The 18,845-nt window shown below is 35.5% G+C and overlaps 1 protein-coding gene and 1 long non-coding RNA gene across 2 annotated transcripts in view; one reads left to right on the top strand and one right to left on the bottom strand.

The window, feature by feature from the left end:
* LOC134670330 (protein kinase C, brain isozyme) overlaps positions 1 to 18,845 on the top strand; it is a 318,426-nt gene that overhangs the window by 204,155 nt on the left and 95,426 nt on the right. The gene's annotated exons all lie outside the window — the stretch shown is intronic.
* On the bottom strand, positions 7,669 to 8,861 carry LOC134669815 (uncharacterized). The gene is made up of 2 exons (XR_010098987.1): positions 8,446 to 8,861; positions 7,669 to 8,367 (listed from the first exon to the last, which is right to left on the bottom strand). It is a non-coding gene; the product is annotated as an uncharacterized LOC134669815 (long non-coding RNA).

Raw genomic sequence — 18,845 nt, forward strand, 5'->3', positions numbered from 1 at the left:
AGGAAATTTTATGTAGATAATTTATTCTTAAAAACCTATTTCGCTATGGGACACCGTTTACGAGTTATTTACAAAAAACTAAAAAGGGACTTTAAAATTGATTATAATTAACTTACCCGCTGCTTTGTCTTTTTGAATATTGATCCTAGCGAAAAGTGTACTGCATGTTTCTTGTAGGAAATTTTACGTTTATTATTTATGTATAAGATTTTTTTTTCTATGAGTCATACTTTTCAAATTATTTACGAAAAAATAAAAACAAGGAACCTTAGAATTTAGTATAATTAACTTTCCCTCTTTATTATCTTTTTAAATATTGATCCCTGCAAAAAGTGTACTGAATCTTTTTTGTTCAAAATTTTGTGTAGATTATTATCGTCTAACAACATTTTTTGATATTGGCCACCGTTTATGAGTTATTTACGAAAACCTAAAAAACTGGACCTTAGAAGTGATTATAATTAAATTTCCCGCGTTAAAATCTCTTTTAATATTGATCCTAGCGAAAAATTGTACTGAATCTTTCTTGTAGGCAATTTTATGCATATTACTTATGTAATAGAACATTTTTTGCTATACACCACCGTTTAAGAGTTATTTACGAAAAACGAAAAAAACGGACCTTTAATGTCAAATATCTCACTTCCGGTCAAGATTTCGATCGAGCAACCGGATCGGATTCAGCGGGGTCTAATTAGGTTAAAAAACCCGGTTTCCAAAAAGTAATATGATTTGCCAGTCGCATCAAGAAGGAGAGCGATTTTGAATTTTTTTGTCTAGTCTAAATATCATTACTTATTCTGTGTACAGTGGAGAAAACGAATCAAATTATGCAATTTGATTTTGCTATTTTTAAATAAAGAGTAACTAAACAGTATTTTCCACAGTTGTTGGTAATGATACCATCTCTTACAATTTCTCTTCATGAACATTTTATGATACCTAACCTTCCAGTTTTCGCCCGAATTGATCAAAAAATTCACCAACTCCATTTACACCAACCAAATAGAAAACGGGTCCGTGTCCGAATTCGTGATCTCGAGTCCGGGTCCGCGTCCGGGTCCAGGTTCAGGTAGAAGTCGAATTCAAAATCTTGCTTGTTTTGCCAGTGGGGTAACTTGCTTAACAATCAATTAGAAAAAGACAAGTCGTCGAGGAGTTCCGTTCTGATCACCATCAGCAATACCACTTCATCAAATGCCACTGTTCTTAATGTAAATCCTTGTTTGCCTGATGAAAATACAAGAGTCACTATACAATGCCATTAAGATTTGTAGAGTTCCCTCGATTCCTTATGGATCCCATCATCAGAACTTGAGCTTCACGAAAATATGACTTAAAAATCTAACGTGCTTAACAAACATAACGAAGACACATCCCCAAACATGAGCTATGCGTCGTTGAAGAGTTCCATTCTGATCATCATCAGCAGTTTCACTTCATCAAATGTCACAATTCTGAATGTAAATGCTTGGTTTGTTTAAAATACACCAGTATCACTATATGTTAGGGTGGTTCAAAAAACATTTTTTTTTCCTAAGGGGCACCCCCTTATTTTGTTAGACTTATTATGTTGATAAATTGAGATTATAGTTGAGATAAATTAAGAAACTTGGTGTAAAAGTTTCTTAATTTATCTCAACTTTACTTCGTTTTTTTTAGCATTAGAAATTAGGTAAACAATCTTGATGTGTCGTCTGCTTTCATAAGTAATAGTTTTTGAATTTTGAAAAGCGTTTTTCAATTAAAAGACATGCTAAGATCGCTTACCTTCTTGCAAGTTCTTTCTAATGCTAAAAAAACGGACTATACAATGGGTAGGACATCAATTTTAAATGAGTTTGTATGAGTACCTCATTTTCTAAAATGAGGTGTTACAATGTCTTACTTCAAATGAGGTGAGGTACTAGCATATTTTCAGCGTCGACTATTCTATTAATCCAACGGGCCAATGGTGACAAAAATATTTAATAAATATACATATTAATGTATTCATCACTTCCTTTGTAAATTAATAAATAATAATAATTAAGGAGTGCAATTCTGGAGGTAGAAGGTAAGAATAGAACTTATAGGAGAAAGATCCCACATAGTAACTTAATTTGCTGCTTTTATGAAACTTTTTCTAATTTAGCTCTTTAGATTGTTAGATTGTTTTGTCCTCCTCCTTGCTACTTGATATAGTTTTAAGTATAATAATCACTAGCGAGAGCGACCCGCTCCGGCTTCGCACGGGTTAACAAATTATACATACACCTAAACCTTCCTGAAGAATCACTCTATTGATAGGTGAAAACCGCATGAAAATCCGTCCAGTCGTTTTTGAGTTTATCGCGAACATACAAACAAACACACATACAGACAGACGCGGCGGGGGACTTTGTTTCATAATATGTAGTGATATATTTCATAACCATAAAACTACCACATTTTTAACAAACTAAGGAGAACAAATTCAATATTTTCACAAGTCATTATTATATAGAAGTGACTAACTTACCACTTCAGATAATTTAACAGTAATATCATCAATATGATATTAAACAAAGCACCATTCGCTCCGGCCGCCGCCGGCTACATTTACATTTCATTTTTTCATGCAAAAGGCACCAAGGAAGATCCGCGAGTAAATTTAATGGCGAAAACGATGTGCATATTTTGTTATTTTGGTATAATTATAAGAATTATCACTAGGTATTAGGTATTAGAGAACTAAAATTAGCTACAGCGACGTACGAACGAACAAAATAAATAAAAATATGTCACAATCATAATTTGTCAGTCCGAAGTCGTTTACAAATAATGTTAATAAAAAGTATTGCAAATTCAAATCGTTATAATTTACATCTACATGTTTATTTTACCTATGCAAATTATACTTACTTTTTATTTAATAAACTTGAAACTTATTGAAATGATCATATATTGTGTACGCTACAGTATTATATTTCAATAATATTTTAGTCACTAAAGGATTACTGTTTATAAGCAAGCTTCGTAAATGCCTGTCTGGTATACAGAGTGCGTACCGCGATCCATGTTCGTCATGTTGCCTCCCTGTCACACTTACGTACAAATTTACAAGTGCAACAGAGAAGCAACACGACGAACTTCCTTTTGGTGACTGATTTCTCGCGCCATTTTGACAAGTAAGTTAGGATCAAAAAGGCTTAAGATGTATGAAAGCTTGCAGCGCTTACGCTTGTTGTCTTTCGTGTTTAATTTTTAACGTATTTTCGGTGGTGACGCGAGGCGATATTGAAGTACGGCGCGTGTCTGTCTTACTCCCTCTTTGGGTATTTCTAATTCATTGTTTCATTTTGAAAGGATTTTTGAGGTGTTGACGTCACAGCGAGGCAGTGAATGGTACAAACTCAACGCATTTCTCGGTGGACCTTTTGTCGTTGCAATAAGGTTTGTAGTTCGGCAGTTGACAGTGTGGGCCATTACTCGTTTCTTCATTTGAGACATTTTGAATTTTGTATGTCGGCGAGCAGGCGAGCACCTAGCGCCTCGTGCCATCCAGGGACTCTTTTGCAAGTTGTGAGGAGCGTTGAGTTTTTGAGGTTCGCGAGTGAATTTGAAAGGATAAGAGTTTTTTTGAAATTTGAAGTGTGTGAATGATTTGTGTGGCAAGAGGTGTTTGTGATGCGCGCGAGTAAATGAGTAAAATGAATAGAGGAGTGAAGTAAGACATTTTTGCGGTATGAAGTACTGCGACAAATTAACAAAATGAGTGGTACAAATGAGGTGCCTCGCGAGTGAGCGACTCAACACTAATTTCAACGTGGTTAAGCACCACCTTGTATAGTATACAAGGTGGTGCTTAACCACGTTGAAATTTTGTATGTTGTTTGAAACCCAACAAAAAGAGTAATTATGATTCAGAATTTTATTTAAAATATCTGGTTTCACACTATTTGCACATGTGATGTATAAGTTTTGAAGTAGAAAAACATTTTCTTTCAAAATAATATCTTTTAAATCACACTTTCAAATAATGTGAAAACTACTACTAGGCCAAGCAATAAGAAGTTATAGAGGGAAATGCTAGGAACACAATTTTTGACTACGTAACTTTGTTTGGACTAGTTAGGAGGTGAACATATCAAAAGTCCCCGGCCGTAGCCCCGGTGCTGGGGGGTAGAGGGGGGAAAGAAGGTCTCATTTTTCGGTTTTTCACTTATATCTTGGAAACTTTGCGTCTTAGCGACATGACTACTAAGACAAACCAAAAGCTGATAAAATTTGTTACAAGTTTTATTCAGTCAAGTTTTTCGATAACTTGAATAGTTTTTGAGATATCCGCTCTTGAAAGTTTATTTAGGGCTTTCAATATTATCTTGATATCTACATTAGTGACGCTGCTAGACCGTGTTTGGTATCATTTTCGTATAAATCGGGGGTGCTGAATTCAGTTTTGGTATCTCATTGACACCATTCCTAAGAAAAACATATAAACTTTAAACAGATACCTTTTTTTTAAAATTCCTCTTCACGCTTAAACCGCTCAACCGATTTAATTGAAATTTGGTATACAGATATTTCGAGTGCCAAGACAGGACATAAGATACTTTTTATCTCAATAATCATCCTTTAAAGTTATGAAATGGAGTATGGGGGGAATTCAGCTTCGTCGACGAAACTGAATTCCTGAGGTTAATATTGCTCAAGGTAAGGTTTAAAGTCATGTTTGGTATGATTTTCATCTAAATCACAGATGTATTCCGTCCTAAGTTTCATCTAAACCGGTTCAGCGGTTATTGACTCCCCATACAAACTTCCACCCCCACTTTTCACACCCTCAAAAGATGCTTTTGGTTATTAAAACTATCCTATGTTCTATGTCGAGACTGAAACTATTTCTATAGCAAATTTCAACGAAATTGGTTCAGCAGTTTAAGCGTGAAGAGGGATTTAAAAAATATATATTTTTTTAAATTTTGGTTTTACTTCGGAATAGTGTCAATGTGATACCATAAATGAATTCAGCACCCCCGATTTATACGAAAATGATACCAAACATGGCCTAACAGCTTCACTGACGTAGATATCAAGATAAAATTAAAATCCCTAAATAAACTTTCAAGAGCGGGTATCTCAAAAACTATTCATGATATCGAAAAACTTGACTGGATAAAACTTGTAACTAATTTTATCAGCTTTCGGTTTGTCTTAGTAGTCATGTCGCTAAGACGCAAAGTTTCCAAGATATCAATGAAAAACCGAAAAATTCGACCTTCTTACCCCCCTCTACCCCCCAGCAGCGGGGCTACAGCCGGGGACTTTTGATATGTTCACCTCCTAACTAGTCTAAACAAAGTTACGGTGTCAAAAATTGTGTTCCTAGCATTTCCCTCTACAACGTTTTTTGAGCATTCATTTCTTGACCTATACTTACATAAAAATCAAAAAAATAGTAACTTATTTATTTTTTTGATTTCATACAATTTGAAAAATTTCAAAGTGTTTGAGCACCCCCTTGTAGTTAAGATTGCAAGATGCTTGGCGTATTTTGTCAACATAATAAGTGTAACAAAATGAGGGGGTGCCGCTTCTTCTAGCTAGAGTTTGAATTTTTCCCATACAAACGTGAACCACCCTTACAAGATTTGAAGAGTGCCCTCGATTCCTCATAAATCTCACCATCAGAACTGGGTTTTGACAAAGACGGAACCAATCTGTATGTATTGTTTCTAATATCATTTATTTCTAAACTGAATAGTTTGCGCGAGAGACACTTCCAAAGTGGTAAAATGTGTGCACCCTCTCCCCCTTTAACTTCTAAAATAAATTTATTGTTTTTTTTTTCTATTTTTGTGTTTAAATCTTAATGCGGTTCACAGAATACATCTACTTACCAAGTTTCAACAGTTCTTATAGTTTCGGAAAAAAGTGGCTGTGACATACGGACGGACAGACAGACAGACATGACAAATCTATAAGGGTTCCGTTTTTTGCCATTTGGCTACGGAACCCTAAAAAGGAGATATTAATTCGGTTTTTTAATGTTTGATATCTCCGTCATTTTGGGATCGATATCCGTTCTCCGTCGTTCGTCCGTTCTCTTGATTCCTATCATACTTCTTTCCATCGCATGCTGGCATATGGAAAGTTTACCTGACATGGCTTTTGTTAGAGCCCATGTTTCGCTTCCGTATGTTAGTACAGGTAGGACGCATGTGTCGAATAGCTTGCTTTTAGTTGATATGTGTAAGTTTTTGTCCTTCATTATTTCTTTTAGTCCCCAGTATTTATTCCAGCTGTTCGCTATTCTTCTTTGAATTTCTTTCTTTATACTGTTTTCTGGAGACATCAATTGCCCAAGATATATGTATTCTTCCACATAAGAGATTTGATTCTGGTCCACGATTACTGGATCCTTCTTGCCATTAGTCATAATTTTAGTTTTTTCAGGGTTTAACTTCAGTCCAGCTCTTTCACTTTCCGATGCTAGATCATTAACCATCTTGTTTAGGTCACCAGATGTTCTTGCGAATAACACAATGTCATCCGCGAATCGCAAATGCGTTAGTGTGCGACCACTTACTGTTATTCCTAGATCATCCCATTCCATATTTCTGAAGATCATTTCTAATACAGCTAGGAAAAGTGCTGGTGATAGGGGGTCCCCTTGCCTCACGCCTTTTTGTATTTGAAACATATTGCCTTTCTTTTCTAGTTGAATGCATGCTGAGCTGTGTTTGTAAATATTTCTTATAATCCTTATATATTTGTGTTCTATTCCCTGATCTTTTAAGGCTTCCCAGATTTTTGAATGTATTAAAGAGTCAAATGCTTTACTGTAGTCAATAAAGGCTATGTAATATGTTAGCTGGTACTCAGTATATTTCTCTATAATTTGCCTTACTGTATGGATGTGGTCTAGTACTGAGAAATCCTTCCGGAAACCTGCCTGTTCGATAGGCTGATTTTCGTCCAGTTTTCTTTCTATTCGCTTCAGTATAATCTTTGCAAAGATCTTGTATATATTGGACATTAGACTGATGGGTCGGTAGTTTCCAATATCACAATGGTTCCCCTTTTTAAACAGGAGGATTATGTTAGATTCAGTCCATTGTTTTGGGATAATTTCAGTATTTATAACAGTATCGAATATTTCGGTAAGTATGGGTGTTATTACAGGTTTTATTCGTTTTAGTGTTTCGTTACATATTCCATCTGGTCCAGGTGCTTTATCCTTTTTTTGGGTGTCAATAGCTTTTTCAATTTCTTCTTGCATGATAGAAGGCATTGGAGATTCCTCTATCAAGTCTATTTCTCTTTCTAGTGTGTTGTTTTTATATAGTTCAGTGTAGTAAACTGTAGCAATCTTTAGTATTTCTTGTCGGTCAGTCTTCTCGGTCCCACTATTGTTTTCCATCTTAACAATCCATTTCTTTTTGTTGGTCAATTCTTTGTACGCCTTTTTTATTCCTCCTGTTTGCTTGATATGTCTCTCTATTGTTTCCATTCGCCGTTGTCTCCTATCTTTTCTTATGTTTTCGTTTATTTCTTTACTAATTCTGGCTATTTCTCTTCGATTGTCTGTGGTTTTTGCATTTATTAAAGCGGCTCTTTGATCCAGGAGATTCTTAGTTTTTGTTGACATTGATACCATTATTATTTTAGGGGGCTAATTAAAATGGAATAAAGGAAACTAGTACATTACTTATAATACATTTATTTGACTAAACGACAAATATCTAAGTTTAGAAGTGTCAAATGTTAACTTATGACATTATAATATATTAAATAGCCTCGGCTAGCTTACTACAGACTTAACTAAAAATATGAGAGCAAATGTGGGTTTGGCGGCTACATTTCTTATGGTTGGGCACTCTGGGTACGTGGTATAAAAAATAAGGAAAATTATTTAAAGTAAGTTGGGCGCCTTGGAGAATATAATAAATTGGTTGTCTCTGACCTTTTAAGTAGTGACATTAGAAGGAAGGTACCACTGCCGACACACTAATGGAGACTCATGTCGCAGTGCCTCTGCATCCATGGTAGTTGTAGTAATAGCGAACAGGCCCCGACCGCCGGTACACCAAGCTGGCTGGGGGCTGCCTTACAGCCAAACTGTAGACTAAGTGGTAGGCCCTGTAACGAGTTACAGGTAGTAAGACAGGGTTCACAGACTTTTGACAAGCTGGAACCTAAATAAAGGAGAAAAAATCGGTTCATGATTTAAAGAGCGGACCCCCCCATGGGCGTAAGGATTACGAATTCAAAAACAAGTAATTAACTTACCCATCGAGGAGAAGCGGCATACGTGGCCGGGATTGACCAGCATGTCGACTCGATGAGGCCTCCACCAACACACCATCGTCTCACAGGACTTCCATATAGGATAAAAATCCGGGACTGTGAAATAAAATTCACCACGCTATTAAATGGAATCTTATGCACAAAACCCGTCGCAAAAATCACCAAAATACTCACTTAAAAAGGAGATGTCTCCCGATGGGATGTATTATAGCCATTAAACGGCTTTCATACGGCGAAACACCGCAAAAGAAAACGGTCCACGATCTTCATTTTGACAGGAAGAATAATGACAAGTCAAATGGCAGAGTTGCCACAGCCCGAACTGGATTCGTGCAATCCTAGGTGATTTTGAAAAGAAAACATTACCTTTCTTCTTTACTTATTTGGACTAATATTAAATAGAAAGAAAAAACAATATTTGAAGACAATTTTAATTTACAAACCCCTTTCGATTAAAAAAATAAACAAAATGTAGGAAGGCACCGAAATTATTTTTAATCTAGCAACCCGGACCATGTTGTTATCGACTGGGCTCGCTAGATGGCGTTAAGGGTATCGAACGAAGACGGGTCACGTACTAAACAGTATTGAAAAAATGAAGAGTTAAAATTTTTATTGTTACAACATCCAATTATTTGTATCTTCTTTCTTGTTGTTATATTGATTGGTAGTGTTTGTGATTGCACTTTCCAACCAGTTGTATTTTTCTTGTATGTTGGCATCTTTTGTTTCTCTTTCGTATTCTTTGAGCTTTGAGTTTAGCAAGCTGGCTATTTCGTCTATTAATTGCTGGTTAGGCTTTTTATTCTCTGGATTTATTCTTGGTCTCGGCTTCTTGGGTTGGGATGATCTCAGTTCAGCTCGGACCATGCGGTGGTTTGTGTTGAAGTTTAAGTTATTAATGACATCCATATTTAGGAAATATTTAGGTTTATTGCTCATTATAAAATCAATCTGATTTTTTGATTTGCCATTGGGTGACAACCATGTCCACATTTTGTCTTTTTTTTTCTTATACATAGAGTTTAGTATGTTCAGTTTATTTCCCATTGCAAAGTTTACTAGCATTTCTCCATTCCTGCTCCTGGTTTTTGAGCTGTATGTATAAGGTCCTATAGTTGTTTCTTCATCCCATTTGCATTCTCCGATTTGGCCATTGAAGTCGCCCATCACTATCAAGTTTTTATGCGCATGGGTCTGTATTATTTTGTTCAAATCTTGGTAAAACTTATTAATTGTGTAGGTATTTGCTTGTTCTGTGGGTGAATATATCTGTATAATAGTCCATGGGTCTTCATAATCTGGTAGTTTTATGTTCAATAGTGCTATGCGCTCTGATACACCATAAATTCCGTCGATATATTTTGCTAGGCATTTTTTGACCAAGAATCCCACTCCATGTTGTCCTGGAGTCTCTCCTATATAGTAGAGTATGAAGTTGGAGTGTGCGACAATATTTTCTCCCATTCTTCTTACCTCGCTCAAGCCGAGGATATCCCAGTTGATATTTTGTAATGCATGTGTTAATTCTGATAGGTTCTCATCTAGTCTTAATGTTAGTACATTTAGTGCAGCTATATTTTTTTGTATGTTTTTTAGATGGGGGCTCGATGGTATCTTTTACTTTGGGTAGAGTTAATTCTATATTGTTTTTATTTTTAAGTTGTTGTTGTTGTTGTTGTTGTTTATTTTTCCTTGATGGAGGGTGTTGGTCGTTTTCCCCCACGGGGACCAGCCGGCTTGGGGGAGGATTATGTTGCTTGTGTTCTTGTTGTTTTTGTTGTTGTTTATTCATTCCGTTCTGGTTAGTTTTTGTTTCTTTTTTGTGGTTAGTTGTAGTAGTTTCAGTTTTGCCAAGTGTTCTTTTCGGACAGTGAATATGATTTTTCTCGCATGATTTGAAATGCATTGAGGATCGGTCCCCTAGGTTGACTTGAAGCGTTGTCTTTTCCTGGGCTTTGTGGTCTAGAGTGATTTTCTGTTTCATACTCGTCGTGTGTTTGATGCAGTTCTTCTGTCCTTTGAATCTTGAGGTTATTTCTGTTAGGGAAGCTGCTGTTTGGGCTCGGTGTTTTGGTGTCTGATCTCTTCCTTTTCTCCCGCTCCCCTCTTTGTTTTGCCTGCTCTTTTCTGTTTTCCAACTGTTGTTTTGTGATGTCATGTGTTATATAGGTGTTTTCCTTCATTTTCTTCTTATTTCTAAGGATATCTATTTTTTTCTGCAGTGTTGAGGTACATAGGAGAATAGGTCTAATTTTTCCACTTGGTTCATTTTTTCCCAGTCGATGCAATCTATTTATATCACCGTCAGTTAGAGTAACGTCTAATGAATGTATTATTTCTGACACTTTTCTACTTAGATCTTCCGTTTTTTCGTTGGGTTGTTCGGCAATTCCGTGTATTATGATGTTGTTTTTTCTCGCATTCGAGTCGAAGAATTCCATTCTTTTATTGAGTATAGATATTTCCTTCCGGAGTTTTTCATTTTCTTCGATTATTGGGTTAATTTTCTCGTCAACTTTATGGAGAACCGTCGCCGTAATGTTTTCGGTAATCTGTTTAGTTTGTATATCAAGTTCTGCCTTCATTTTTTCGGCGATCTTGTCTAGTAAGAGTGACATTTCGTTTGACAACTCCAGAGACATTTTGCTTTGCAGTTTCCGAACACACCTATATTATTTGACAGCAATGCACGATGAAGTTGAGCGCACAATGAATATCACACTTCGTGAACGTTACCAATCGGTCTGTTAGGTTACCGTATTGTTTTCGCTGTCTATGAGTAACTTAACCTCTAAATACGATCCGAAATTCTCTTTTAAATGGTTTTTTCACTGTTACTTCTTGACGATTTATAGCGGGGATCACTTTTTATGGTTTAACACTCGCACCAATTAAGTCTTTTCTTCCGAAACTTGTTTTTTCCACCGAAATTCAATAATAGTTGCCGGAGCGAATTGCCGTACGTATAACTTGATCTGTCACCGGAACCGGAAACATGTAAGTAGTAGTTTTCACATTATTTGAAAGTGTGATTTAAAAGATATTATTTTGAAAGAAAATGTTTTTCTACTTCAAAACTTATACATCACATGTGCAAATAGTGTGAAACCAGATATTTTAAATAAAATTCTGAATCATAATTACTCTTTTTGTTGGGTTTCAAACAACATACAAAATTTCAACGTGGTTAAGCACCACCTTGTATACTATACAAGGTGGTGCTTAACCACGTTGAAATTAGTGTTGAGTCGCTCACTCGCGAGGCACCTCATTTGTACCACTCATTTTGTTAATTTGTCGCAGTACTTCATACCGCAAAAATGTCTTACTTCACTCCTCTATTCATTTTACTCATTTACTCGCGCGCATCACAAACACCTCTTGCCACACAAATCATTCACACACTTCAAATTTCAAAAAACTCTTATCCTTTCAAATTCACTCGCGAACCTCAAAAACTCAACGCTCCTCACAACTTGCAAAAGAGTCCCTGGATGGCACGAGGCGCTAGGTGCTCGCCTGCTCGCCGACATACAAAATTCAAAATGTCTCAAATGAAGAAACGAGTAATGGCCCACACTGTCAACTGCCGAACTACAAACCTTATTGCAACGACAAAAGGTCCACCGAGAAATGCGTTGAGTTTGTACCATTCACTGCCTCGCTGTGACGTCAACACCTCAAAAATCCTTTCAAAATGAAACAATGAATTAGAAATACCCAAAGAGGGAGTAAGACAGACACGCGCCGTACTTCAATATCGCCTCGCGTCACCACCGAAAATACGTTAAAAATTAAACACGAAAGACAACAAGCGTAAGCGCTGCAAGCTTTCATACATCTTAAGCCTTTTTGATCCTAACTTACTTGTCAAAATGGCGCGAGAAATCAGTCACCAAAAGGAAGTTCGTCGTGTTGCTTCTCTGTTGCACTTGTAAATTTGTACGTAAGTGTGACAGGGAGGCAACATGACGAACATGGATCGCGGTACGCACTCTGTATACCAGACAGGCATTTACGAAGCTTGCTTATAAACAGTAATCCTTTAGTGACTAAAATATTATTGAAATATAATACTGTAGCGTACACAATATATGATCATTTCAATAAGTTTCAAGTTTATTAAATAAAAAGTAAGTATAATTTGCATAGGTAAAATAAACATGTAGATGTAAATTATAACGATTTGAATTTGCAATACTTTTTATTAACATTATTTGTAAACGACTTCGGACTGACAAATTATGATTGTGACATATTTTTATTTATTTTGTTCGTTCGTACGTCGCTGTAGCTAATTTTAGTTCTCTAATACCTAATACCTAGTGATAATTCTTATAATTATACCAAAATAACAAAATATGCACATCGTTTTCGCCATTAAATTTACCCGCGGATCTACCTTGGTGCCTTTTGCATGAAAAAATGAAATGTAAATGTAGCCGGCGGCGGCCGGAGCGAATGGTGCTTTGTTTAATATCATATTGATGATATTACTGTTAAATTATCTGAAGTGGTAAGTTAGTCACTTCTATATAATAATGACTTGTGAAAATATTGAATTTGTTCTCCTTAGTTTGTTAAAAATGTGGTAGTTTTATGGTTATGAAATATATCACTACATATTATGAAACAAAGTCCCCCGCCGCGTCTGTCTGTATGTGTGTTTGTTTGTATGTTCGCGATAAACTCAAAAACGACTGGACGGATTTTCATGCGGTTTTCACCTATCAATAGAGTGATTCTTCAGGAAGGTTTAGGTGTATGTATAATTTGTTAACCCGTGCGAAGCCGGAGCGGGTCGCTCTCGCTAGTGATTATTATACTTAAAACTATATCAAGTAGCAAGGAGGAGGACAAAACAATCTAACAATCTAAAGAGCTAAATTAGAAAAAGTTTCATAAAAGCAGCAAATTAAGTTACTATGTGGGATCTTTCTCCTATAAGTTCTATTCTTACCTTCTACCTCCAGAATTGCACTCCTTAATTATTATTATTTATTAATTTACAAAGGAAGTGATGAATACATTAATATGTATATTTATTAAATATTTTTGTCACCATTGGCCCGTTGGATTAATAGAATAGTCGACGCTGAAAATATGCTAGTACCTCACCTCATTTGAAGTAAGACATTGTAACACCTCATTTTAGAAAATGAGGTACTCATACAAACTCATTTAAAATTGATGTCCTACCCATTGTATAGTCCGTTTTTTTAGCATTAGAAAGAACTTGCAAGAAGGTAAGCGATCTTAGCATGTCTTTTAATTGAAAAACGCTTTTCAAAATTCAAAAACTATTACTTATGAAAGCAGACGACACATCAAGATTGTTTACCTAATTTCTAATGCTAAAAAAAACGAAGTAAAGTTGAGATAAATTAAGAAACTTTTACACCAAGTTTCTTAATTTATCTCAACTATAATCTCAATTTATCAACATAATAAGTCTAACAAAATAAGGGGGTGCCCCTTAGGAAAAAAAAATGTTTTTTGAACCACCCTAACATATAGTGATACTGGTGTATTTTAAACAAACCAAGCATTTACATTCAGAATTGTGACATTTGATGAAGTGAAACTGCTGATGATGATCAGAATGGAACTCTTCAACGACGCATAGCTCATGTTTGGGGATGTGTCTTCGTTATGTTTGTTAAGCACGTTAGATTTTTAAGTCATATTTTCGTGAAGCTCAAGTTCTGATGATGGGATCCATAAGGAATCGAGGGAACTCTACAAATCTTAATGGCATTGTATAGTGACTCTTGTATTTTCATCAGGCAAACAAGGATTTACATTAAGAACAGTGGCATTTGATGAAGTGGTATTGCTGATGGTGATCAGAACGGAACTCCTCGACGACTTGTCTTTTTCTAATTGATTGTTAAGCAAGTTACCCCACTGGCAAAACAAGCAAGATTTTGAATTCGACTTCTACCTGAACCTGGACCCGGACGCGGACCCGGACTCGAGATCACGAATTCGGACACGGACCCGTTTTCTATTTGGTTGGTGTAAATGGAGTTGGTGAATTTTTTGATCAATTCGGGCGAAAACTGGAAGGTTAGGTATCATAAAATGTTCATGAAGAGAAATTGTAAGAGATGGTATCATTACCAACAACTGTGGAAAATACTGTTTAGTTACTCTTTATTTAAAAATAGCAAAATCAAATTGCATAATTTGATTCGTTTTCTCCACTGTACACAGAATAAGTAATGATATTTAGACTAGACAAAAAAATTCAAAATCGCTCTCCTTCTTGATGCGACTGGCAAATCATATTACTTTTTGGAAACCGGGTTTTTTAACCTAATTAGACCCCGCTGAATCCGATCCGGTTGCTCGATCGAAATCTTGACCGGAAGTGAGATATTTGACATTAAAGGTCCGTTTTTTTCGTTTTTCGTAAATAACTCTTAAACGGTGGTGTATAGCAAAAAATGTTCTATTACATAAGTAATATGCATAAAATTGCCTACAAGAAAGATTCAGTACAATTTTTCGCTAGGATCAATATTAAAAGAGATTTTAACGCGGGAAATTTAATTATAATCACTTCTAAGGTCCAGTTTTTTAGGTTTTCGTAAATAACTCATAAACGGTGGCCAATATCAAAAAATGTTGTTAGACGATAATAATCTACACAAAATTTTGAACAAAAAAGATTCAGTACACTTTTTGCAGGGATCAATATTTAAAAAGATAATAAAGAGGGAAAGTTAATTATACTAAATTCTAAGGTTCCTTGTTTTTATTTTTTCGTAAATAATTTGAAAAGTATGACTCATAGAAAAAAAAATCTTATACATAAATAATAAACGTAAAATTTCCTACAAGAAACATGCAGTACACTTTTCGCTAGGATCAATATTCAAAAAGACAAAGCAGCGGGTAAGTTAATTATAATCAATTTTAAAGTCCCTTTTTAGTTTTTTGTAAATAACTCGTAAACGGTGTCCCATAGCGAAATAGGTTTTTAAGAATAAATTATCTACATAAAATTTCCTCCAAAAAACATCTAGAACACTTTTCTCTAGGATCAATATTTCAAGCGATATTAAAGGAAGAAAGTTAATTACAATCAGTTCACAGGTCACTTTTTTTTAGTTTTTCGTAAATAACTCGTAAACGGTGGCCCGTTGCAAAACAATATTCTACATAAATATTAAACATAAAATTGTCCACAAAAAAGGTTCTTTACACTTTTTCGCTACGAGCAATATTTAAAGAGGTATTAAAGGGGGTAAGTTAATTATAATCAATTTCCAGGTCCCTATTTTTAGGTTTACGTCTATATAGGTAAAGAACTATTTTATTTTATTTTATTTTCAAAATTTAGACCCAGTAGTTTCGGAGATAAAGGGGGGGGGGGGTATTTTTTTGTATTTTAATGTTTTATTTTGGGGAAGGGGGCTTTATCTCCGATACTACTGGGTCTAAAATTTTGAAAAGATATACAGAATAGAATCTATAGATGACAGAAAAACCTATTAGAATTATGTAGTCAAGCGCGAGTCGGACATTACTTAGTTTTTGAACCGATCCCTACAGGTTTTTTAAAGGCAATTCACTCGCGTTTAACATATAAAATACACTGTTAAAAATTGGGTAATGTACGGAACCCTTGCAAGGCGAGTCCGACTCGCGCTTGGCCGGTTTTTATTCATTTTGAGGTACGGAACCCTAAAAAGAGAAAAGCGTTCCATATGTCTTTCGTAGAAATTTTTATATCGATTATTTATTTACAAGAACATTAAGAACTTATTTTGCTATGAGGCTTATTTTACGAGTCATTTGCGAAATCCTAAAAATAGGGACCTGGAAATTGATTATAATTAACTTACCCCCTTTAATATCTCTTTAAATATTGATCGTAGCGAAAAAGTGTACAGAACCTTTTTTGTGGACAATTTTATGTAGAATATTGTTTTGTAACGGGCCACCGTTTACGAGTTATTTACGAAAAACTAAAAAAAGTGACCTGTGAACTGATTGTAATTAACTTTCTTCCTTTAATATCGCTTGAAATATTGATCCTAGAGAAAAGTGTTCTAGATGTTTTTTGGAGGAAATTTTATGTAGATAATTTATTCTTAAAAACCTATTTCGCTATGGGACACCGTTTACGAGTTATTTACAAAAAACTAAAAAGGGACTTTAAAATTGATTATAATTAACTTACCCGCTGCTTTGTCTTTTTGAATATTGATCCTAGCGAAAAGTGTACTGCATGTTTCTTGTAGGAAATTTTACGTTTATTATTTATGTATAAGTTTTTATTTTGCTATGAGTCATACTTTTCAAATTATTAACGAAAAAATAAAAACAAGGAACCTTAGAATTTATTATAATTAACTTTCCCTCTTTATTATCTTTTTAAATATTGATCCCTGCGAAAAGTATACTGAATCTTTTTTGTTCAAAATTTTGTGTAGATTATTAACGTCTAACAACATTTTTTGATATTGGCCACCGTTTATGAGTTATTTACGAAAACCTAAAAAACGGGACCTTAGAAGTGATTATAATTAAATTTCCCGCGTTAAAATCTCTTTGAATATTGATCCTAGCGAAAAATTGTACTGAATCTTTCTTGTAGGCAATTTTATGCAGAATACTTATGTTATAGAACATTTTTTGCTATGTGCCACCGTTTAAGAGTTATTTACGAAAAACGAAAAAAAGGGACCTTTAATGTCAAATATCTCACTTCCGGTCAAGATTTCGATCGAGCAACCGGCAAATTCGGATTCAGCGGGATCTAATTAGGTTAAAAAACCCGGTTGCCAAAAAGTTATATGCTTTGCCAGTCGAAATAGATTTTATGAAAAATATGACCAGTCTAATTACTATATATGTTCAGAATATTATTTGAATAAACTTAGGATAGGATACTTAGGATAGGAAATAAATGTGTGTTTCTATATCTTTAAACCCAATTACTAAGTAGACTGCACATACATTAAAGTCACATTAAAATTCCATTTTGCGAAATAGAGATTTCAACCTTTAACTTTGCAAAAGTAGATAATTGAAATATTCTTAAAGCAATAAAAATAGATTAGGTTAGATTCGAGCTACAATGACATTAGTTTGGGTTCAAGGCAAGGTTGCAGGGCCTCAACAAGGGAAAAAAGGGGGAGGGACTGTTGGCCTGGCTCAGTGAGCCAGAACTGACCCACTTATCCCTACTACTGCCGTAAGCAGGTAATGAATTCCCAATGTATTAAGTTTAGGTTTAATAAATTATAAATATATTTTATTAATAACATAATAATATACAAATATGTATAAGCATAAAGTAATAAATAAGCCTACAGCTATTAATAATGTCCGTAATCTGTATAATCCCAAAATACGGATCCCTCGTATGTGGATGCTGCTTACATAATCTCGTCTGCCATGGTGTTACGGCAGGAAAAGCCTTGGCAGACTTATATATTCCTGAAATGAGGGTTCATACCTACCGACTGGAATTGGTTTCATGGCGGTATCAGATGGGTTAGTGTACGGTAACCGATGGTCATCTTGTTTATAATCTCGTCTGCCAAGGTGTTTCGGCAGGAAAAACCTTGGCAGACTTATATATTCCTAAAATGGGGGTTCGTACCTACCGACTGGAATTGGTTTCATGGTGGTATCAGATGGGTTAGTGTAGGGTAACCGATGCCGACCTTGCTTACATAATCTCGTCTGCCAAGGTGTTTCGGCAGGAAAAGCCTTGGCAGACTTATATATTCCTGACATGAGGGTTCATACCTACCGACTGGAATTGGTTTCATGGTGGTATCAGATGGGTTAAATTAGGGGTCCCGCTGGCCACCTTTGAGAGCGTCTGCCAAGCACTTCCGGCAAAAAAAATACTGGCAGACTTCGCTTTTATGTGTCTACATGTAAATTTCTAACTGCTGCCATAACTATTATTTCGGTATCAGATGGGTTAAATCAGCCCCCTTTTTTCGCACCGGAAGTGGCCTTCTTTTTCGTACTTTCGGCAAGTTCCGCCGTGGCAGACTATCGAATTCGGACTTAGCATCACTTTTATGGTTTCCCATTGTGTATTTCATCGTGGTATCAAGTCGGTTAGAAAATTTGCGGCCGGCTCTTCTACTATTTGCATAACACGCCATGATAGTTCTTAGCTAAGCTGACGAACTTCTCGCTTAGGTCAATTAACTACCTGTCAAATATCAGTGTCAACAAAATTGCACTAAACATGACGGCACTCCAAATTCGAGCCGTGGTCAGCCCGGCAACGTCGGAAATGGTATGGCAACGTCGCAAATGTATCTGTACACGACATTTGTGACACACACATACGTAAAATTGATGAAAAGTTAACTATGATTTTTGCATGATTTCTGTATGAAACATTGTTTTCCTGTTAATTTCGCGCAAACGAATATTCGAAAGAAGATAAATGCGGAAATATTTGTGTACTAATAGTGTGTAGTTACTTAATGAGATTTGATTGAATTTTGTATGAAAAGCGAACCACCTTAAGTTTCAAGACGACATGTACTGGGACCGCGTCGAGCACCAGTACGTTTACCTTACACATT

Source organism: Cydia fagiglandana, chromosome 13, assembly GCF_963556715.1.
Source record: "Cydia fagiglandana chromosome 13, ilCydFagi1.1, whole genome shotgun sequence".
Taxonomy (NCBI): domain Eukaryota; kingdom Metazoa; phylum Arthropoda; class Insecta; order Lepidoptera; family Tortricidae; genus Cydia; species Cydia fagiglandana.